Here is a 26,490-nt window from a genome sequence, read left to right as displayed (position 1 = left end):
ATCATTTAGCCATACTCACAGCTCATTTTATATCATTTAGCCATACTCACAGCTCATTTTATATCATTTAGCCATACTCACAGCTCATTTTATATCATTTAGCCATACTCACAGCTCATTTTATATCATTTAGCCATACTCACAGCTCATTTTATATCATTTAGCCATACTCACAGCTCATTTTATATCATTTAGCCATACTCACAGCTCATTTTATATCATTATATATCATTTAGCCATACTCACAGCTCATTTTATATCATTTAGCCATACTCACAGCTCATTTTATATCATTTAGCCATACTCACAGCTCATTTTATATCATTTAGCCATACTCACAGCTCATTTTATATCATTTAGCCATACTCACAGCTCATTTTATATCATTTAGCCATACTCACAGCTCATTTTATATCATTTAGCCATACTCACAGCTCATTTTATATCATTTAGCCATACTCACAGCTCATTTTATATCATTTAGCCATACTCACAGCTCATTTTATATCATTATATATCATTTAGCCATACTCACAGCTCATTTTATATCATTTAGCCATACTCACAGCTCATTTTATATCATTTAGCCATACTCACAGCTCATTTTATATCATTATATATCATTTAGCCATACTCACAGCTCATTTTATATCATTTAGCCATACTCACAGCTCATTTTATATCATTTAGCCATACTCACAGCTCATTTTATATCATTTAGCCATACTCACAGCTCATTTTATATCATTATATATCATTTAGCCATACTCACAGCTCATTTTATATCATTTAGCCATACTCACAGCTCATTTTATATCATTATATATCATTTAGCCATACTCACAGCTCATTTTATATCATTTAGCCATACTCACAGCTCATTTTATATCATTTAGCCATACTCACAGCTCATTTTATATCATTTAGCCATACTCACAGCTCATTTTATATCATTATATATCATTTAGCCATACTCACAGCTCATTTTATATCATTTAGCCATACTCACAGCTCATTTTATATCATTTAGCCATACTCACAGCTCATTTTATATCATTTAGCCATACTCACAGCTCATTTTATATCATTTAGCCATACTCACAGCTCATTTTATATCATTTAGCCATACTCACAGCTCATTTTATATCATTTAGCCATACTCACAGCTCATTTTATATCATTTAGCCATACTCACAGCTCATTTTATATCATTTAGCCATACTCACAGCTCATTTTATATCATTTAGCCATACTCACAGCTCATTTTATATCATTTAGCCATACTCACAGCTCATTTTATATCATTTAGCCATACTCACAGCTCATTTTATATCATTTAGCCATACTCACAGCTCATTTTATATCATTTAGCCATACTCACAGCTCATTTTATATCATTTAGCCATACTCACAGCTCATTTTATATCATTATATATCATTTAGCCATACTCACAGCTCATTTTATATCATTTAGCCATACTCACAGCTCATTTTATATCATTTAGCCATACTCACAGCTCATTTTATATCATTTAGCCATACTCACAGCTCATTTTATATCATTTAGCCATACTCACAGCTCATTTTATATCATTTAGCCATACTCACAGCTCATTTTATATCATTTAGCCATACTCACAGCTCATTTTATATCATTTAGCCATACTCACAGCTCATTTTATATCATTTTATATCATTTAGCCATACTCACAGCTCATTTTATATCATTTTATATCATTTAGCCATACTCACAGCTCATTTTATATCATTTAGCCATACTCACAGCTCATTTTATATCATTTAGCCATACTCACAGCTCATTTTATATCATTTAGCCATACTCACAGCTCATTTTATATCATTTAGCCATACTCACAGCTCATTTTATATCATTTAGCCATACTCACAGCTCATTTTATATCATTTAGCCATACTCACAGCTCATTTTATATCATTTAGCCATACTCACAGCTCATTTTATATCATTTAGCCATACTCACAGCTCATTTTATATCATTTAGCCATACTCACAGCTCATTTTATATCATTTAGCCATACTCACAGCTCATTTTATATCATTTAGCCATACTCACAGCTCATTTTATATCATTTAGCCATACTCACAGCTCATTTTATATCATTTAGCCATACTCACAGCTCATTTTATATCATTTAGCCATACTCACAGCTCATTTTATATCATTTAGCCATACTCACAGCTCATTTTATATCATTTAGCCATACTCACAGCTCATTTTATATCATTATATATCATTTAGCCATACTCACAGCTCATTTTATATCATTTAGCCATACTCACAGCTCATTTTATATCATTTAGCCATACTCACAGCTCATTTTATATCATTATATATCATTTAGCCATACTCACAGCTCATTTTATATCATTTAGCCATACTCACAGCTCATTTTATATCATTTAGCCATACTCACAGCTCATTTTATATCATTATATATCATTTAGCCATACTCACAGCTCATTTTATATCATTTAGCCATACTCACAGCTCATTTTATATCATTTAGCCATACTCACAGCTCATTTTATATCATTATATATCATTTAGCCATACTCACAGCTCATTTTATATCATTTAGCCATACTCACAGCTCATTTTATATCATTATATATCATTTAGCCATACTCACAGCTCATTTTATATCATTTAGCCATACTCACAGCTCATTTTATATCATTATATATCATTTAGCCATACTCACAGCTCATTTTATATCATTTAGCCATACTCACAGCTCATTTTATATCATTTAGCCATACTCACAGCTCATTTTATATCATTTAGCCATACTCACAGCTCATTTTATATCATTTAGCCATACTCACAGCTCATTTTATATCATTTAGCCATACTCACAGCTCATTTTATATCATTTAGCCATACTCACAGCTCATTTTATATCATTTAGCCATACTCACAGCTCATTTTATATCATTTAGCCATACTCACAGCTCATTTTATATCATTTAGCCATACTCACAGCTCATTTTATATCATTTAGCCATACTCACAGCTCATTTTATATCATTTAGCCATACTCACAGCTCATTTTATATCATTTAGCCATACTCACAGCTCATTTTATATCATTTAGCCATACTCACAGCTCATTTTATATCATTTAGCCATACTCACAGCTCATTTTATATCATTTAGCCATACTCACAGCTCATTTTATATCATTATATATCATTTAGCCATACTCACAGCTCATTTTATATCATTTAGCCATACTCACAGCTCATTTTATATCATTTAGCCATACTCACAGCTCATTTTATATCATTATATATCATTTAGCCATACTCACAGCTCATTTTATATCATTTAGCCATACTCACAGCTCATTTTATATCATTTAGCCATACTCACAGCTCATTTTATATCATTATATATCATTTAGCCATACTCACAGCTCATTTTATATCATTTAGCCATACTCACAGCTCATTTTATATCATTATATATCATTTAGCCATACTCACAGCTCATTTTATATCATTTAGCCATACTCACAGCTCATTTTATATCATTTAGCCATACTCACAGCTCATTTTATATCATTTAGCCATACTCACAGCTCATTTTATATCATTTTATATCATTTAGCCATACTCACAGCTCATTTTATATCATTTAGCCATACTCACAGCTCATTTTATATCATTTAGCCATACTCACAGCTCATTTTATATCATTTAGCCATACTCACAGCTCATTTTATATCATTTAGCCATACTCACAGCTCATTTTATATCATTTAGCCATACTCACAGCTCATTTTATATCATTTAGCCATACTCACAGCTCATTTTATATCATTTAGCCATACTCACAGCTCATTTTATATCATTTAGCCATACTCACAGCTCATTTTATATCATTTAGCCATACTCACAGCTCATTTTATATCATTTAGCCATACTCACAGCTCATTTTATATCATTTAGCCATACTCACAGCTCATTTTATATCATTTAGCCATACTCACAGCTCATTTTATATCATTATATATCATTTAGCCATACTCACAGCTCATTTTATATCATTTAGCCATACTCACAGCTCATTTTATATCATTATATATCATTTAGCCATACTCACAGCTCATTTTATATCATTTAGCCATACTCACAGCTCATTTTATATCATTTAGCCATACTCACAGCTCATTTTATATCATTTAGCCATACTCACAGCTCATTTTATATCATTTAGCCATACTCACAGCTCATTTTATATCATTTAGCCATACTCACAGCTCATTTTATATCATTTAGCCATACTCACAGCTCATTTTATATCATTTAGCCATACTCACAGCTCATTTTATATCATTTAGCCATACTCACAGCTCATTTTATTTCATTTAGCCATACTCACAGCTCATTTTATATCATTTAGCCATACTCACAGCTCATTTTATTTCATTTAGCCATACTCACAGCTCATTTTATATCATTTAGCCATACTCACAGCTCATTTTATATCATTTAGCCATACTCACAGCTCATTTTATATCATTTAGCCATACTCACAGCTCATTTTATATCATTTAGCCATACTCACAGCTCATTTTATATCATTTAGCCATACTCACAGCTCATTTTATATCATTTAGCCATACTCACAGCTCATTTTATATCATTTAGCCATACTCACAGCTCATTTTATATCATTTAGCCATACTCACAGCTCATTTTATATCATTTAGCCATACTCACAGCTCATTTTATATCATTTAGCCATACTCACAGCTCATTTTATATCATTTAGCCATACTCACAGCTCATTTTATATCATTTAGCCATACTCACAGCTCATTTTATATCATTTAGCCATACTCACAGCTCATTTTATATCATTTAGCCATACTCACAGCTCATTTTATATCATTTAGCCATACTCACAGCTCATTTTATATCATTTAGCCATACTCACAGCTCATTTTATATCATTTAGCCATACTCACAGCTCATTTTATATCATTTAGCCATACTCACAGCTCATTTTATATCATTTAGCCATACTCACAGCTCATTTTATATCATTTAGCCATACTCACAGCTCATTTTATATCATTTAGCCATACTCACAGCTCATTTTATATCATTTAGCCATACTCACAGCTCATTTTATATCATTATATATCATTTAGCCATACTCACAGCTCATTTTATATCATTTAGCCATACTCACAGCTCATTTTATATCATTTAGCCATACTCACAGCTCATTTTATATCATTTAGCCATACTCACAGCTCATTTTATATCATTTAGCCATACTCACAGCTCATTTTATATCATTTAGCCATACTCACAGCTCATTTTATATCATTTAGCCATACTCACAGCTCATTTTATATCATTTAGCCATACTCACAGCTCATTTTATATCATTTAGCCATACTCACAGCTCATTTTATATCATTTAGCCATACTCACAGCTCATTTTATATCATTTAGCCATACTCACAGCTCATTTTATATCATTTAGCCATACTCACAGCTCATTTTATATCATTTAGCCATACTCACAGCTCATTTTATATCATTATATATCATTTAGCCATACTCACAGCTCATTTTATATCATTTAGCCATACTCACAGCTCATTTTATATCATTTAGCCATACTCACAGCTCATTTTATATCATTTAGCCATACTCACAGCTCATTTTATATCATTTAGCCATACTCACAGCTCATTTTATATCATTTAGCCATACTCACAGCTCATTTTATATCATTTAGCCATACTCACAGCTCATTTTATATCATTATATATCATTTAGCCATACTCACAGCTCATTTTATATCATTTAGCCATACTCACAGCTCATTTTATATCATTTAGCCATACTCACAGCTCATTTTATATCATTTAGCCATACTCACAGCTCATTTTATATCATTTAGCCATACTCACAGCTCATTTTATATCATTATATATCATTTAGCCATACTCACAGCTCATTTTATATCATTTAGCCATACTCACAGCTCATTTTATATCATTTAGCCATACTCACAGCTCATTTTATATCATTTAGCCATACTCACAGCTCATTTTATATCATTTAGCCATACTCACAGCTCATTTTATATCATTTAGCCATACTCACAGCTCATTTTATATCATTTAGCCATACTCACAGCTCATTTTATATCATTTAGCCATACTCACAGCTCATTTTATATCATTTAGCCATACTCACAGCTCATTTTATATCATTTAGCCATACTCACAGCTCATTTTATATCATTTAGCCATACTCACAGCTCATTTTATATCATTTAGCCATACTCACAGCTCATTTTATATCATTTAGCCATACTCACAGCTCATTTTATATCATTATATATCATTTAGCCATACTCACAGCTCATTTTATATCATTTAGCCATACTCACAGCTCATTTTATATCATTTAGCCATACTCACAGCTCATTTTATATCATTTAGCCATACTCACAGCTCATTTTATATCATTTAGCCATACTCACAGCTCATTTTATATCATTTAGCCATACTCACAGCTCATTTTATATCATTTAGCCATACTCACAGCTCATTTTATATCATTTAGCCATACTCACAGCTCATTTTATATCATTTAGCCATACTCACAGCTCATTTTATATCATTTAGCCATACTCACAGCTCATTTTATATCATTTAGCCATACTCACAGCTCATTTTATATCATTTAGCCATACTCACAGCTCATTTTATATCATTTAGCCATACTCACAGCTCATTTTATATCATTATATATCATTTAGCCATACTCACAGCTCATTTTATATCATTTAGCCATACTCACAGCTCATTTTATATCATTTAGCCATACTCACAGCTCATTTTATATCATTTAGCCATACTCACAGCTCATTTTATATCATTTAGCCATACTCACAGCTCATTTTATATCATTTAGCCATACTCACAGCTCATTTTATATCATTTAGCCATACTCACAGCTCATTTTATATCATTTAGCCATACTCACAGCTCATTTTATATCATTTAGCCATACTCACAGCTCATTTTATATCATTTAGCCATACTCACAGCTCATTTTATATCATTTAGCCATACTCACAGCTCATTTTATATCATTTAGCCATACTCACAGCTCATTTTATATCATTTTATATCATTTAGCCATACTCACAGCTCATTTTATATCATTTAGCCATACTCACAGCTCATTTTATATCATTTAGCCATACTCACAGCTCATTTTATATCATTTAGCCATACTCACAGCTCATTTTATATCATTTAGCCATACTCACAGCTCATTTTATATCATTTAGCCATACTCACAGCTCATTTTATATCATTTAGCCATACTCACAGCTCATTTTATATCATTTAGCCATACTCACAGCTCATTTTATATCATTATATATCATTTAGCCATACTCACAGCTCATTTTATATCATTTAGCCATACTCACAGCTCATTTTATATCATTTAGCCATACTCACAGCTCATTTTATATCATTTAGCCATACTCACAGCTCATTTTATATCATTTAGCCATACTCACAGCTCATTTTATATCATTTAGCCATACTCACAGCTCATTTTATATCATTTAGCCATACTCACAGCTCATTTTATATCATTTAGCCATACTCACAGCTCATTTTATATCATTTAGCCATACTCACAGCTCATTTTATATCATTTAGCCATACTCACAGCTCATTTTATATCATTATATATCATTTAGCCATACTCACAGCTCATTTTATATCATTTAGCCATACTCACAGCTCATTTTATATCATTTAGCCATACTCACAGCTCATTTTATATCATTTAGCCATACTCACAGCTCATTTTATATCATTTAGCCATACTCACAGCTCATTTTATATCATTTAGCCATACTCACAGCTCATTTTATATCATTTAGCCATACTCACAGCTCATTTTATATCATTTAGCCATACTCACAGCTCATTTTATATCATTTAGCCATACTCACAGCTCATTTTATATCATTTAGCCATACTCACAGCTCATTTTATATCATTTAGCCATACTCACAGCTCATTTTATATCATTTAGCCATACTCACAGCTCATTTTATATCATTTAGCCATACTCACAGCTCATTTTATATCATTTAGCCATACTCACAGCTCATTTTATATCATTTAGCCATACTCACAGCTCATTTTATATCATTTAGCCATACTCACAGCTCATTTTATATCATTTAGCCATACTCACAGCTCATTTTATATCATTTAGCCATACTCACAGCTCATTTTATATCATTTAGCCATACTCACAGCTCATTTTATATCATTTAGCCATACTCACAGCTCATTTTATATCATTTAGCCATACTCACAGCTCATTTTATATCATTTAGCCATACTCACAGCTCATTTTATATCATTATATATCATTTAGCCATACTCACAGCTCATTTTATATCATTTAGCCATACTCACAGCTCATTTTATATCATTTAGCCATACTCACAGCTCATTTTATATCATTTAGCCATACTCACAGCTCATTTTATATCATTTAGCCATACTCACAGCTCATTTTATATCATTTAGCCATACTCACAGCTCATTTTATATCATTTTATATCATTTAGCCATACTCACAGCTCATTTTATATCATTTAGCCATACTCACAGCTCATTTTATATCATTTAGCCATACTCACAGCTCATTTTATATCATTTAGCCATACTCACAGCTCATTTTATATCATTTAGCCATACTCACAGCTCATTTTATATCATTTAGCCATACTCACAGCTCATTTTATATCATTTAGCCATACTCACAGCTCATTTTATATCATTTAGCCATACTCACAGCTCATTTTATATCATTTAGCCATACTCACAGCTCATTTTATATCATTTAGCCATACTCACAGCTCATTTTATATCATTTAGCCATACTCACAGCTCATTTTATATCATTTAGCCATACTCACAGCTCATTTTATATCATTTAGCCATACTCACACAGCTCATTTTATATCATTTAGCCATACTCACAGCTCATTTTATATCATTTAGCCATACTCACAGCTCATTTTATATCATTTAGCCATACTCACAGCTCATTTTATATCATTTAGCCATACTCACAGCTCATTTTATATCATTTAGCCATACTCACAGCTCATTTTATATCATTTAGCCATACTCACAGCTCATTTTATATCATTTAGCCATACTCACAGCTCATTTTATATCATTTAGCCATACTCACAGCTCATTTTATATCATTTAGCCATACTCACAGCTCATTTTATATCATTTAGCCATACTCACAGCTCATTTTATATCATTTAGCCATACTCACAGCTCATTTTATATCATTTAGCCATACTCACAGCTCATTTTATATCATTTAGCCATACTCACAGCTCATTTTATATCATTTAGCCATACTCACAGCTCATTTTATATCATTTAGCCATACTCACAGCTCATTTTATATCATTTAGCCATACTCACAGCTCATTTTATATCATTTAGCCATACTCACAGCTCATTTTATATCATTTAGCCATACTCACAGCTCATTTTATATCATTTAGCCATACTCACAGCTCATTTTATATCATTTAGCCATACTCACAGCTCATTTTATATCATTTAGCCATACTCACAGCTCATTTTATATCATTTAGCCATACTCACAGCTCATTTTATATCATTTAGCCATACTCACAGCTCATTTTATATCATTTAGCCATACTCACAGCTCATTTTATATCATTTAGCCATACTCACAGCTCATTTTATATCATTTAGCCATACTCACAGCTCATTTTATATCATTATATATCATTTAGCCATACTCACAGCTCATTTTATATCATTTAGCCATACTCACAGCTCATTTTATATCATTTAGCCATACTCACAGCTCATTTTATATCATTTAGCCATACTCACAGCTCATTTTATATCATTTAGCCATACTCACAGCTCATTTTATATCATTTAGCCATACTCACAGCTCATTTTATATCATTTAGCCATACTCACAGCTCATTTTATATCATTTAGCCATACTCACAGCTCATTTTATATCATTTAGCCATACTCACAGCTCATTTTATATCATTATATATCATTTAGCCATACTCACAGCTCATTTTATATCATTTAGCCATACTCACAGCTCATTTTATATCATTTAGCCATACTCACAGCTCATTTTATATCATTATATATCATTTAGCCATACTCACAGCTCATTTTATATCATTTAGCCATACTCACAGCTCATTTTATATCATTTAGCCATACTCACAGCTCATTTTATATCATTTAGCCATACTCACAGCTCATTTTATATCATTTAGCCATACTCACAGCTCATTTTATATCATTTAGCCATACTCACAGCTCATTTTATATCATTTAGCCATACTCACAGCTCATTTTATATCATTTAGCCATACTCACAGCTCATTTTATATCATTATATATCATTTAGCCATACTCACAGCTCATTTTATATCATTTAGCCATACTCACAGCTCATTTTATATCATTATATATCATTTAGCCATACTCACAGCTCATTTTATATCATTTAGCCATACTCACAGCTCATTTTATATCATTTAGCCATACTCACAGCTCATTTTATATCATTTAGCCATACTCACAGCTCATTTTATATCATTTAGCCATACTCACAGCTCATTTTATATCATTTAGCCATACTCACAGCTCATTTTATATCATTTAGCCATACTCACAGCTCATTTTATATCATTTAGCCATACTCACAGCTCATTTTATATCATTTAGCCATACTCACAGCTCATTTTATATCATTTAGCCATACTCACAGCTCATTTTATATCATTATATATCATTTAGCCATACTCACAGCTCATTTTATATCATTTAGCCATACTCACAGCTCATTTTATATCATTTAGCCATACTCACAGCTCATTTTATATCATTTAGCCATACTCACAGCTCATTTTATATCATTTAGCCATACTCACAGCTCATTTTATATCATTTAGCCATACTCACAGCTCATTTTATATCATTTAGCCATACTCACAGCTCATTTTATATCATTTAGCCATACTCACAGCTCATTTTATATCATTTAGCCATACTCACAGCTCATTTTATATCATTTAGCCATACTCACAGCTCATTTTATATCATTTAGCCATACTCACAGCTCATTTTATATCATTTAGCCATACTCACAGCTCATTTTATATCATTATATATCATTTAGCCATACTCACAGCTCATTTTATATCATTTAGCCATACTCACAGCTCATTTTATATCATTTAGCCATACTCACAGCTCATTTTATATCATTTAGCCATACTCACAGCTCATTTTATATCATTTAGCCATACTCACAGCTCATTTTATATCATTTAGCCATACTCACAGCTCATTTTATATCATTATATATCATTTAGCCATACTCACAGCTCATTTTATATCATTTAGCCATACTCACAGCTCATTTTATATCATTTAGCCATACTCACAGCTCATTTTATATCATTTAGCCATACTCACAGCTCATTTTATATCATTTAGCCATACTCACAGCTCATTTTATATCATTTAGCCATACTCACAGCTCATTTTATATCATTTAGCCATACTCACAGCTCATTTTATATCATTTAGCCATACTCACAGCTCATTTTATATCATTATATATCATTTAGCCATACTCACAGCTCATTTTATATCATTTAGCCATACTCACAGCTCATTTTATATCATTTAGCCATACTCACAGCTCATTTTATATCATTTAGCCATACTCACAGCTCATTTTATATCATTTTATATCATTTAGCCATACTCACAGCTCATTTTATATCATTTTATATCATTTAGCCATACTCACAGCTCATTTTATATCATTTAGCCATACTCACAGCTCATTTTATATCATTTAGCCATACTCACAGCTCATTTTATATCATTTAGCCATACTCACAGCTCATTTTATATCATTTAGCCATACTCACAGCTCATTTTATATCATTTAGCCATACTCACAGCTCATTTTATATCATTTAGCCATACTCACAGCTCATTTTATATCATTTAGCCATACTCACAGCTCATTTTATATCATTTAGCCATACTCACAGCTCATTTTATATCATTTAGCCATACTCACAGCTCATTTTATATCATTTAGCCATACTCACAGCTCATTTTATATCATTTAGCCATACTCACAGCTCATTTTATATCATTTAGCCATACTCACAGCTCATTTTATATCATTTAGCCATACTCACAGCTCATTTTATATCATTTAGCCATACTCACAGCTCATTTTATATCATTTAGCCATACTCACAGCTCATTTTATATCATTTAGCCATACTCACAGCTCATTTTATATCATTTAGCCATACTCACAGCTCATTTTATATCATTTAGCCATACTCACACAGCTCATTTTATATCATTTAGCCATACTCACAGCTCATTTTATATCATTTAGCCATACTCACAGCTCATTTTATATCATTTAGCCATACTCACAGCTCATTTTATATCATTTAGCCATACTCACAGCTCATTTTATATCATTTAGCCATACTCACAGCTCATTTTATATCATTTAGCCATACTCACAGCTCATTTTATATCATTTAGCCATACTCACAGCTCATTTTATATCATTTAGCCATACTCACAGCTCATTTTATATCATTTAGCCATACTCACAGCTCATTTTATATCATTTAGCCATACTCACAGCTCATTTTATATCATTTAGCCATACTCACAGCTCATTTTATATCATTTAGCCATACTCACAGCTCATTTTATATCATTTAGCCATACTCACAGCTCATTTTATATCATTTAGCCATACTCACAGCTCATTTTATATCATTTAGCCATACTCACAGCTCATTTTATATCATTTAGCCATACTCACAGCTCATTTTATATCATTTAGCCATACTCACAGCTCATTTTATATCATTTAGCCATACTCACAGCTCATTTTATATCATTTAGCCATACTCACAGCTCATTTTATATCATTTAGCCATACTCACAGCTCATTTTATATCATTATATATCATTTAGCCATACTCACAGCTCATTTTATATCATTTAGCCATACTCACAGCTCATTTTATATCATTTAGCCATACTCACAGCTCATTTTATATCATTTAGCCATACTCACAGCTCATTTTATATCATTTAGCCATACTCACAGCTCATTTTATATCATTTAGCCATACTCACAGCTCATTTTATATCATTTAGCCATACTCACAGCTCATTTTATATCATTTAGCCATACTCACAGCTCATTTTATATCATTTAGCCATACTCACAGCTCATTTTATATCATTTAGCCATACTCACAGATTATTTTATATCATTATATATCATTTAGCCATACTCACAGCTCATTTTATATCATTTAGCCATACTCACAGCTCATTTTATATCATTTAGCCATACTCACAGCTCATTTTATATCATTTAGCCATACTCACAGCTCATTTTATATCATTTAGCCATACTCACAGCTCATTTTATATCATTTAGCCATACTCACAGCTCATTTTATATCATTTAGCCATACTCACAGCTCATTTTATATCATTTAGCCATACTCACAGCTCATTTTATATCATTTAGCCATACTCACAGCTCATTTTATATCATTTTATATCATTTAGCCATACTCACAGCTCATTTTATATCATTTAGCCATACTCACAGCTCATTTTATATCATTTAGCCATACTCACAGCTCATTTTATATCATTTAGCCATACTCACAGCTCATTTTATATCATTTAGCCATACTCACAGCTCATTTTATATCATTTAGCCATACTCACAGCTCATTTTATATCATTTAGCCATACTCACAGCTCATTTTATATCATTTAGCCATACTCACAGCTCATTTTATATCATTTAGCCATACTCACAGCTCATTTTATATCATTTAGCCATACTCACAGCTCATTTTATATCATTTAGCCATACTCACAGCTCATTTTATATCATTTAGCCATACTCACAGCTCATTTTATATCATTTAGCCATACTCACAGCTCATTTTATATCATTTAGCCATACTCACAGATTATTTTATATCATTTAGCCATACTCACAGCTCATTTTATATCATTATATATCATTTAGCCATACTCACAGCTCATTTTATATCATTTAGCCATACTCACAGCTCATTTTATATCATTATATATCATTTAGCCATACTCACAGCTCATTTTATATCATTTAGCCATACTCACAGCTCATTTTATATCATTTAGCCATACTCACAGCTCATTTTATATCATTTAGCCATACTCACAGCTCATTTTATATCATTTAGCCATACTCACAGCTCATTTTATATCATTTAGCCATACTCACAGCTCATTTTATATCATTTAGCCATACTCACAGCTCATTTTATATCATTTAGCCATACTCACAGCTCATTTTATATCATTTTATATCATTTAGCCATACTCACAGCTCATTTTATATCATTTAGCCATACTCACAGCTCATTTTATATCATTTAGCCATACTCACAGCTCATTTTATATCATTTAGCCATACTCACAGCTCATTTTATATCATTTAGCCATACTCACAGCTCATTTTATATCATTTAGCCATACTCACAGCTCATTTTATATCATTTAGCCATACTCACAGCTCATTTTATATCATTTAGCCATACTCACACAGCTCATTTTATATCATTTAGCCATACTCACAGCTCATTTTATATCATTTAGCCATACTCACAGCTCATTTTATATCATTTAGCCATACTCACAGCTCATTTTATATCATTTAGCCATACTCACAGCTCATTTTATATCATTTAGCCATACTCACAGCTCATTTTATATCATTTAGCCATACTCACAGCTCATTTTATATCATTTAGCCATACTCACAGCTCATTTTATATCATTTAGCCATACTCACAGCTCATTTTATATCATTTAGCCATACTCACAGCTCATTTTATATCATTTAGCCATACTCACAGCTCATTTTATATCATTTAGCCATACTCACAGCTCATTTTATATCATTTAGCCATACTCACAGCTCATTTTATATCATTTAGCCATACTCACAGCTCATTTTATATCATTTTATATCATTTAGCCATACTCACAGCTCATTTTATATCATTTAGCCATACTCACAGCTCATTTTATATCATTTAGCCATACTCACAGCTCATTTTATATCATTTAGCCATACTCACAGCTCATTTTATATCATTTAGCCATACTCACAGCTCATTTTATATCATTTAGCCATACTCACAGCTCATTTTATATCATTTAGCCATACTCACAGCTCATTTTATATCATTTAGCCATACTCACAGCTCATTTTATATCATTTAGCCATACTCACAGCTCATTTTATATCATTTAGCCATACTCACACAGCTCATTTTATATCATTTAGCCATACTCACAGCTCATTTTATATCATTTAGCCATACTCACAGCTCATTTTATATCATTTAGCCATACTCACAGCTCATTTTATATCATTTAGCCATACTCACAGCTCATTTTATATCATTTAGCCATACTCACAGCTCATTTTATATCATTTAGCCATACTCACACAGCTCATTTTATATCATTTAGCCATACTCACAGCTCATTTTATATCATTTAGCCATACTCACAGCTCATTTTATATCATTTAGCCATACTCACAGCTCATTTTATATCATTTAGCCATACTCACAGCTCATTTTATATCATTTAGCCATACTCACAGCTCATTTTATATCATTATATATCATTTAGCCATACTCACAGCTCATTTTATATCATTTAGCCATACTCACAGCTCATTTTATATCATTTAGCCATACTCACAGCTCATTTTATATCATTATATATCATTTAGCCATACTCACAGCTCATTTTATATCATTTAGCCATACTCACAGCTCATTTTATATCATTTAGCCATACTCACAGCTCATTTTATATCATTTAGCCATACTCACAGCTCATTTTATATCATTTAGCCATACTCACAGCTCATTTTATATCATTTAGCCATACTCACAGCTCATTTTATATCATTTAGCCATACTCACAGCTCATTTTATATCATTTAGCCATACTCACAGCTCATTTTATATCATTTAGCCATACTCACAGCTCATTTTATATCATTTAGCCATACTCACAGCTCATTTTATATCATTTAGCCATACTCACAGCTCATTTTATATCATTTAGCCATACTCACAGCTCATTTTATATCATTTAGCCATACTCACAGCTCATTTTATATCATTTAGCCATACTCACAGCTCATTTTATATCATTTAGCCATACTCACAGCTCATTTTATATCATTTAGCCATACTCACAGCTCATTTTATATCATTATATATCATTTAGCCATACTCACAGCTCATTTTATATCATTTAGCCATACTCACAGCTCATTTTATATCATTATATATCATTTAGCCATACTCACAGCTCATTTTATATCATTTAGCCATACTCACAGCTCATTTTATATCATTTAGCCATACTCACACAGCTCATTTTATATCATTTAGCCATACTCACAGCTCATTTTATATCATTTAGCCATACTCACAGCTCATTTTATATCATTTAGCCATACTCACACAGCTCATTTTATATCATTTAGCCATACTCACAGCTCATTTTATATCATTTAGCCATACTCACAGCTCATTTTATATCATTTAGCCATACTCACAGCTCATTTTATATCATTTAGCCATACTCACACAGCTCATTTTATATCATTTAGCCATACTCACAGCTCATTTTATATCATTTAGCCATACTCACAGCTCATTTTATATCATTTAGCCATACTCACAGCTCATTTTATATCATTTAGCCATACTCACAGCTCATTTTATATCATTTAGCCATACTCACAGCTCATTTTATATCATTTAGCCATACTCACAGCTCATTTTATATCATTTAGCCATACTCACAGCTCATTTTATATCATTTAGCCATACTCACAGCTCATTTTATATCATTTAGCCATACTCACAGCTCATTTTATATCATTTAGCCATACTCACAGCTCATTTTATATCATTTAGCCATACTCACAGCTCATTTTATATCATTTAGCCATACTCACAGATTATTTTATATCATTTAGCCATACTCACAGCTCATTTTATATCATTTAGCCATACTCACAGCTCATTTTATATCATTTAGCCATACTCACAGCTCATTTTATATCATTTAGCCATACTCACAGCTCATTTTATATCATTTAGCCATACTCACAGCTCATTTTATATCATTTAGCCATACTCACAGCTCATTTTATATCATTTAGCCATACTCACAGCTCATTTTATATCATTTAGCCATACTCACAGCTCATTTTATATCATTTAGCCATACTCACAGCTCATTTTATATCATTTAGCCATACTCACAGATTATTTTATATCATTTAGCCATACTCACAGCTCATTTTATATCATTATATATCATTTAGCCATACTCACAGCTCATTTTATATCATTTAGCCATACTCACAGCTCATTTTATATCATTTAGCCATACTCACAGCTCATTTTATATCATTATATATCATTTAGCCATACTCACAGCTCATTTTATATCATTTAGCCATACTCACAGCTCATTTTATATCATTTAGCCATACTCACAGATTATTTTATATCATTTAGCCATACTCACAGATTATTTTATATCATTTAGCCATACTCACAGATTATTTTATATCATTTAGCCATACTCACAGCTCATTTTATATCATTATATATCATTTAGCCATACTCACAGCTCATTTTATATCATTTAGCCATACTCACAGCTCATTTTATATCATTTAGCCATACTCACAGATTATTTTATATCATTTAGCCATACTCACAGATTATTTTATATCATTTAGCCATACTCACAGCTCATTTTATATCATTTAGCCATACTCACAGATTATTTTATATCATTTTATATCATTTAGCCATACTCACAGCTCATTTTATATCATTTAGCCATACTCACAGCTCATTTTATATCATTTAGCCATACTCACAGCTCATTTTATATCATTTAGCCATACTCACAGCTCATTTTATATCATTTAGCCATACTCACAGCTCATTTTATATCATTTAGCCATACTCACAGATTATTTTATATCATTTAGCCATACTCACAGCTCATTTTATATCATTTAGCCATACTCACAGATTATTTTATATCATTTTATATCATTTAGCCATACTCACAGCTCATTTTATATCATTTAGCCATACTCACAGCTCATTTTATATCATTTAGCCATACTCACAGATTATTTTATATCATTTAGCCATACTCACAGCTCATTTTATATCATTTAGCCATACTCACAGATTATTTTATATCATTTAGCCATACTCACAGCTCATTTTATATCATTTAGCCATACTCACAGATTATTTTATATCATTTTATATCATTTAGCCATACTCACAGCTCATTTTATATCATTTAGCCATACTCACAGCTCATTTTATATCATTTAGCCATACTCACAGCTCATTTTATATCATTTAGCCATACTCACAGCTCATTTTATATCATTTAGCCATACTCACAGCTCATTTTATATCATTTAGCCATACTCACAGCTCATTTTATATCATTTAGCCATACTCACAGCTCATTTTATATCATTTAGCCATACTCACAGCTCATTTTATATCATTTAGCCATACTCACAGCTCATTTTATATCATTTAGCCATACTCACAGCTCATTTTATATCATTTAGCCATACTCACAGATTATTTTATATCATTTAGCCATACTCACAGCTCATTTTATATCATTTAGCCATACTCACAGCTCATTTTATATCATTTAGCCATACTCACAGCTCATTTTATATCATTTTATATCATTTAGCCATACTCACAGCTCATTTTATATCATTTAGCCATACTCACAGCTCATTTTATATCATTTAGCCATACTCACAGCTCATTTTATATCATTTAGCCATACTCACAGCTCATTTTATATCATTTAGCCATACTCACAGCTCATTTTATATCATTTAGCCATACTCACAGCTCATTTTATATCATTTAGCCATACTCACAGCTCATTTTATATCATTTAGCCATACTCACAGCTCATTTTATATCATTTAGCCATACTCACAGCTCATTTTATATCATTTAGCCATACTCACAGCTCATTTTATATCATTTAGCCATACTCACAGATTATTTTATATCATTTAGCCATACTCACAGATTATTTTATATCATTTAGCCATACTCACAGATTATTTTATATCATTTAGCCATACTCACAGCTCATTTTATATCATTTAGCCATACTCACAGCTCATTTTATATCATTTTATATCATTTAGCCATACTCACAGCTCATTTTATATCATTTAGCCATACTCACAGCTCATTTTATATCATTTAGCCATACTCACAGCTCATTTTATATCATTTAGCCATACTCACAGCTCATTTTATATCATTTAGCCATACTCACAGCTCATTTTATTTCATTTAGCCATACTCACAGCTCATTTTATATCATTTAGCCATACTCACAGATTATTTCATATCATTTAGCCATACTCACAGCTCATTTTATATCATTTAGCCATACTCACAGCTCATTTTATATCATTTAGCCATACTCACAGCTCATTTTATATCATTTAGCCATACTCACAGATTATTTCATATCATTTAGCCATACTCACAGCTCATTTTATATCATTTAGCCATACTCACAGCTCATTTTATATCATTTAGCCATACTCACAGCTCATTTTATATCATTTAGCCATACTCACAGCTCATTTTATATCATTTAGCCATACTCACAGATTATTTCATATCATTTAGCCATACTCACAGATTATTTCATATCATTTAGCCATGCTCACAGATTATTTTATATTATTTAGCCATACTCACAGATTATTTTATTTCATTTAGCCATACTCACAGCTGATTTTATATCATTTAGCCATACTCACAGATTATTTCATATCATTTAGCCATACTCACAGATTATTTCATATCATTTAGCCATGCTCACAGATTATTTTATATCATTTAGCCATACTCACAGATTATTTCATATCATTTAGCCATGCTCACAGATTATTTCATATCATTTAGCCATACTCACAGATTATTTCATATCATTTAGCCATACTCACAGCTCATTTCATATCATTTAGCCATGCTCACAGATTATTTCATATCATTTAGCCATACTCACAGATTATTTCATATCATTTAGCCATACTCACAGCTCATTTCATATCATTTAGCCATGCTCACAGATTATTTCATATCATTTAGCCATGCTCACAGATTATTTTATATTATTTAGCCATACTCACAGATTATTTTATATCATTTAGCCATACTCACAGATTATTTTATATCATTTAGCCATACTCACAGATTATTTTATATCATTTAGCCATACTCACAGATTATTTTATATCATTTAGCCATACTCACAGCTCATTTTATATCATTTAGCCATACTCACAGCTCATTTTATATCATTTAGCCATACTCACAGATTATTTTATATCATTTAGCCATACTCACAGATTATTTCATATCATTTAGCCATGCTCACAGATTATTTCATATCATTTAGCCATGCTCACAGATTATTTCATATCATTTAGCCATGCTCACAGATTATTTTATATTATTTAGCCATACTCACAGATTATTTTATATTATTTAGCCATACTCACAGATTATTTTATATTATTTAGCCATACTCACAGATTATTTTATATTATTTAGCCATACTCACAGATTATTTTATATTATTTAGCCATGCTTAAAGGCATTTTGCTGTGTGATAAAACTGCACATTTTAGAGTGGCCTTTTATTGTGGTCAGCCTAAGGCACACCTGTTCAATAATCATGCTGTCTAGTCAGCATCTTGATATGCCACACCTGTGAGGTGGATGAATTATCTCAGCAAAGGAGAAGTGCTCACTAACACAGATTTAGACATTTTTTGGTTACTTTATATATATATATATACACACACAAACATTAGTGCTGGGCAATGATTAAAATTTTTAATCGTGATTAATCGCATTGTTATACACAAAATTGAACAGGTAGCCTATCTATCTATCTATCTATCTATCTATCTATCTATCTATCTATCTATCTATCTATCTATCTATCTATCTATCTATCTATCTATCTATCTATCTATCTATCTATCTATCTATCTATCTATCTATCTATCTATCTATCTGCCTGTTTGTCTGCCATCTGGATGAAGTTAAAAATGAAACTGTCCATGTAAAAGTTCGATGCCTTTCTCCATGTTTGTTTATCCACCAGTTCTATTTCTTCTCCGGTTCCTCTGAGCGCCGCAGCAGTCTTACGGTCATTGGTTGAGATGCGTGACGACGTTCATCCCAAGCCAATATGGATCAAGATGCCCCCCCTCCCATCACCCATGGTTTGTCTGTATGTGCATTCAGAGCCAGTGAGCAACAGACTTTTAAAATAATTTACAAAATAATAAAAACTTCGTTAATGTTATATAGCACACAGTTGTACAGAAGGTCTGTGTGGAGCTTACAGTTTCTCTGGACTTCAGAGTCCAGTCCCTGCTCCAACATGACCATGTTCCTGTGCAGCTCCATGAAGGCATGGTGTGGAGGTGAAGGTTGGAGTGAAGAACTGCACAGAGCCCTGACTCTGACTCAACCCCACTGACCACCCACTGACCCCCAGACCTCCTCACACTCACAACACCAGAGTCTGATATCACTAATGCTCTTGTAGCTGAATGATCACTAATCCCCACACACACACTCCAACATCTAGAGCAGAACACACACACATAATTTATATTGTTCATTACTTATTGCACTACCTCAACCCTTGTGTCTATTTCATCTGCTGCTATATCTATATTTATGTTTATTTCTATTTGCACTACCTCAACCACTGCTACTGTATTTTTGCACATTACATGTTGCCAAGCGCTATATATATATATATATATATATATGTTACAATCATATATGTTATTAGTTACCTGGTTTTTTACAGTTCTCAAAGTTGTACATCATTTCATTTTTTTATTCCATTTCATTTACATTTCATTGCACATGTTCTCTTTTTTGGCACCAAGTATCCAGTTGTTTTTGCTTTTTTTTGCACTGTGTTGTTTTTGCACTGTTTGCACAAGACAAACCTCAGTCCTAGCTCTGTATTGTTTTTTTTGTGTTTGATCTTTATGTTGTATGTTTATGTAGCACCAGGTTCTGGAGAAACTGTGTTTCATTTCACTATGTACTGCATCAGATATATGTGGGAGAAATGACAATAAAGCTTCTTGAATCCTTGAAAAAAAAGAAGAAACAGAGGTAGCTAAAGGTGAATACATGTTTTAATATTAGAATCTAAATATCTGACTCCATAGATAATACTAATAATCTAGTTTTTGTTTCATCATGGAATTTTTAGATTAGATTAGAGTAGATTAAATTGATTTAGATCAAATAAATTGATTTAGATAGTCAGACAGATTTTAGATAAATATATTTAGTTCACCTGCTCTCTGTTTCCGGATCACTTTGACTGAATTACTCACACAATTTATTAATCTACTGAAAAATCAAGTCTTTATCACCTAAACACTAGTTTCAAAGTTCATCTGGATTCCCCCTCAAATGCATTTTTAACTTGGCAGATACAATCATAAGGATGTTTTCATCAACTTCTGTCTGTTCTGCCTCCAGCCTCACATTTCTGCACTTTATTTTATAAAATTTTTGTATTCCTCCAGCACTGTATCCTTCTTTTGAATTGACTCTTTCAGCTGTTCAATCTCTTTCTCCTGTTTGTGCTCTGTTTCTTTCAGCTTTTGAATTGTCTCCTTTAATTTCCTGATCTCTTCACTGTATTGAGATGTTAGCTTTCTCTCTAATTCACTGTAGTGTTTCTTTATCTCCTCCTCCTTCTCCTTCAGCTTGTCCTCCACATTCTGAAACATGGAGTAAGTTCAATTCAATTTTATTTGTATAGCGCTTTTAACAAAGAGCATTGTCTCAAAGCGGCTTTACATGAGAAACAACATAAGAAAACAACAAACAGACAGACAGACAGACAAACAGACAGACAGTCCTAGATGTTATCCCAAGTGAGCAAGCCTGAGGTGACTGAGGCGACTGAGGCAAGGAAAAACTCCCTTAGATGGTATGAGGAAGAAACCTTGAGAGGAACCAGACTCAAAAGGGAACCCATCCTCATTTGGGTGACAATTGTGTGATGCAGATACAGCATGTGTATAGTGTTATGTAAATCAATAAGGAGGTTGTTGTCCACAGCGCTGCTTGAATATCCCAATCCTCACAAGCAGAACCCGGCTGGAGCCGGTCCATCTCCGGATACCACTGGAGCCGGCACAGTCTCTGTATGCCTCGGGATGGGTAGAAGAAGGGAAACAATGGAACAGCATTAGCGTAGCTGCTGTTCATAATATTAGCAGTACTAGATGAATGTGCATTTAATCAGATGTACTTGGGCACAAGGTTATGGGATGTGTTAGATGTTTGCCAGGCTGAAGAGATTTTACTCTTTAGTCTACATTTAAACTGGGAGACTGTGTCTGAGCCCCGAACACTGTCAGGAAGACTATTCTAAAGTTTTGGAGCTAAATACGAAAACGCTCTACCCCCTTTTGTGGACTTTGATATTCTGGGAACTACTAGAAGTCCGGAATTTTGCGATCTTAAAGAGCGTGGTGGATTGTAACGTGTTAGAAGACTGGAGAGATAGGTGGGAGCTAAACCAATTAGAGACTTGTACGTAATTAGTGCTAATTTATAGTCAATTCTTAACAGGTAGCCAGTGCAGGGATGATAATATTGGGGTTATATGATCATATTTTCTTGATCTGGTAAGAACTCTAGCGACTGCATTCTGGACTAACTGTAGCTTGTTTATTGAAGATGCAGGACAAACACCTAGTAATGCATTACAGTAGTCCAGTCTGGAGGTCAGGAATGCATGAACTAGTTTTTCTGCATCAGATACAGATAAAATGTTCCTAAGCTTGGTGATATTCTAAGATGGAAGAAGGCTGTTTTTGTGATATTGGAAATATGATTTTCAAAGGATAAGTTGCTGTCTAATATTACACCCAGGTCTTTCACTGTTGAGCGAGTAGTAACAGTACATCCTTCCAGATGCAAGCTGAATTGCGAGAGCTTCTGTGTACTGGTTTTTGGACCAATAAGTAATATCTCTGTCTTATCAGAATTTAATAATAGAAAATTATCGGTCATCCAATCTCTAATATCTTTAACACACTCAGTTAGTCTAGACAAATTAGATATTTCATCTGGTTTTGATGAGATATATAACTGGGTATCATCAACATAACAATGGAAACTAATCCCATGCCTTCTAATGATGTCACCCAATGGAAGCATGTATACTGAGAAAAGCAGAGTCCTAAAACTGACCCTTGTGGGACCCCGTATTTCACTGGCACTACACTGGACAGTTCTCCATTTAAATCTACAAAGTGGTATGGATCAGACAGGTAGGATCTAAACCATTTTAATGCCTGTCCCTGCATACCTGTGTGATTTTGTAAGCGATCTATGAGAATATTATGATCTATAGTGTCGAATGCAGCACTAAGATCAAGCAGGACTAAAATGGAGATGCAGCCTTGGTCCGAAGCTAAAAGCAGGTCATTAGTGATTTTAACTAGTGCAGTTTCTGTACTATGATGGGGCCTGAAACCTGACTGAAATTCTTCAAGGATATTGTTTTCCTGTAGGAAGGAGCATAATTGAGCTGACACCACCTTTTCTAATATTTTAAGTATAGTGTTCACCCTGGCCCTGCGATGGACTGGCGACCTGTCCAGGGTGTACCCCTGCCTTTCGCCATATGTGCACTGGGATAGACTCCAGCAGACCCCCGTGACCCTAGGAATCCTAGGAATAAGCGGGTATAGACAATGAATGAATGAATGTTCACCCACATTAGCAGACACCATGCTTTCCACTTTGCCCAGAAACTCCAGAACCTGATCTCAATCATCCATTCTCGTGTTGTCAAACACATGGAACCTCCCTCCAAACACATCTAACAGGGGTTTGAGGTTCCCTCCTGCCTCATGAAGATGTTCCTCAATGGTTCCTGAGTTTATCTTTGTGTGTGAAGAGGATCATGGTGTATTTATCAGCTTCTTCTCCAAAAAGAGCTCTGATCTTCTCCGCTGAGAGACATTCCTCCTCGGTGAAGGGACCAGGCTGAACCACCAGGATGATGGTGTGGGATCCTGGAGTTGTCATGTTAATGCACTTACTGACCTCTTTTTTAAAGATTTTTTTTAATCAAAAAGACCCAGACTGTCCACCACTTCCATCTGCCTTCCAGCAACCTCATCTGTCTCCTTCCAGCACTCTTTAGTGACAGATGATCCAGACTTAATTTTTATTAATATTATTTTAATAATTATTTTATTTCTTATTGATATTTTGTTATTAAAATTTGTTAATAACTGTTCTCTGAACAGTTGACACACTGAACAATAACAGTCAATGGGGTTAAAGTCAAGACTTTGTTCTTCAAGCCCTTAAATTTTGTTGCTTTGGATCATTGTCTTGCAAACCCAAATTCACTTGAGCTTCACATCACCACCAGATCACAGACATTCTCCTTCAGCATTTTCTTTATTTGTTAGAGAGCAGACTTTATCATTTTTATAAACACACAGAAATGAAGGAGGGTATACTTTCTTATTTTCCCATCACTGAGTTTCACTTTACTTTACTTTACTTTACTTTACTTTACTTTACTTTACTTTACTTTACTTTACTAGAGTGTGTTTGTTAGACTGATTAGTCTGCTTCACATAGCTGGATGTTTGTATTTACATGATGTTTTAATTTAACAGGATTGGCAGTGGAGAAAATAACAATTCCCTTTCTTACAACACTTATGATGTTTATTATTTTATCATTATGATCCATTTGATTGGTCACTTGAACTTAAACATTTTCATCTAAACCTCAAAAAGACGTTTTTAATTAATTACATCAGTTGGAAATTATGGATTGTAGTAGGATTTTTAAAATTTTGGCTACAAAAAATAACTGAATATTTTACATGAATAAATTTAAAAATGAATTAGGAACATATAAGATGCAAAAAGCATTATTAATATACTGATTTATATAAATTCTAATATCTAAAACAAAATATCTGGATTTTTTCCAAATTTTAAATATAATCCCACTCTGTGTTTATGATTTATAATCCCACTCTCTGTGTTTATAA

General features: G+C 32.5%; 1 pseudogene; it reads right to left on the bottom strand.

Annotated features, from left to right (window-relative positions):
- Positions 1 to 22,835: 22,835 nt before the first annotated feature.
- LOC131362627 (GTPase IMAP family member 7-like) lies at positions 22,836 to 25,878 on the bottom strand (annotated as a pseudogene).
- Positions 25,879 to 26,490: the final 612 nt, after the last annotated feature.

The sequence above is a fragment of the Hemibagrus wyckioides genome, linkage group LG12, assembly GCF_019097595.1.
Source record: "Hemibagrus wyckioides isolate EC202008001 linkage group LG12, SWU_Hwy_1.0, whole genome shotgun sequence".
Taxonomy (NCBI): domain Eukaryota; kingdom Metazoa; phylum Chordata; class Actinopteri; order Siluriformes; family Bagridae; genus Hemibagrus; species Hemibagrus wyckioides.
This window is presented reverse-complemented; position numbering and strand designations above follow the sequence as displayed.